We start from the raw sequence: 925 nt of genomic DNA on the forward strand, positions 1-925 counted from the left end.
ACTATTTCACTAGGAGGGTGGTGAAGCACTGGAATGGGTTACCTAGGGAGCTAGTGGAATCTCCATCCTTAGAGGTTTTTAAGGCTCAGCTTGACAAATCCCTGACTGGGATCATTTAGTTGGGGTCGGTCCTGCTTTGAGCAGGGGATTGGACTAGATGACTGCCTGAGGTCTCCTCCAAACCTAATCTACTATGAGTCAACCTATTCTGAATGGACTGTTTATAGGGGTGAATGGAGAGAACATAGTTCAGTATCCGTAATCCCTTCAGTCCTTGATGGCTCTATCCCGGGGTGGGCAAACTACGGCCCGGGGCTGCATCCAGACCTTCAGACGTTTTAATGAGGCCCACAAGCTCCTGTCCTGCTCCGCGCGGCTCCTGCAGCTCCCCCGGGCTGCTTCCGGGAGCTGCCTGAGGTAAGCGCTGCCCAGAGCCTGCACCCCTGACCCTTTCCGCACCCCGACCCCCTGCCCCAGCCCTGATCCCTGTCCTGCCCTCCAAACCCCTCGATCCCAGCCCAGAGCCTCCTCCTGCACCCTAGAGCCCGCACCCCTCACTCCCCCACCCATAGCCCAAACCCCTGCCCCAGCCCAGAGCCCCCTCCCACTCCCTCAACTCATTTCTGGCCCCACCCCCAGAGCCCTCACCCACTCTCCAACCCTCTTCCCCAGCCTGGAGCCCCCTTCCGCACCCTGAACTCCTAATTTCTGGCCCCACCCCAGAGCCCGCACCCCCAGCTGGAGCCCTCACCCCCTCCCACACCCCAACCCCCAATTTCATGAGCATTCATGGCCCACCATACAATTTCCATACCCAGATGTGGCCCTCGGGCCAAAAGGTTTGCCCACCCCAGCTCTAGCTAGAAGTGGGGGGGTCAACTAGGATGATGGCTTTTGTGATTTGGACACGTGTTCACTAGGAACT

The sequence above is a fragment of the Lepidochelys olivacea genome (assembly GCF_965140295.1).
Source record: "Lepidochelys olivacea isolate rLepOli2 genome assembly, chromosome: 8".
Lineage (NCBI taxonomy): Eukaryota > Metazoa > Chordata > Testudines > Cheloniidae > Lepidochelys > Lepidochelys olivacea.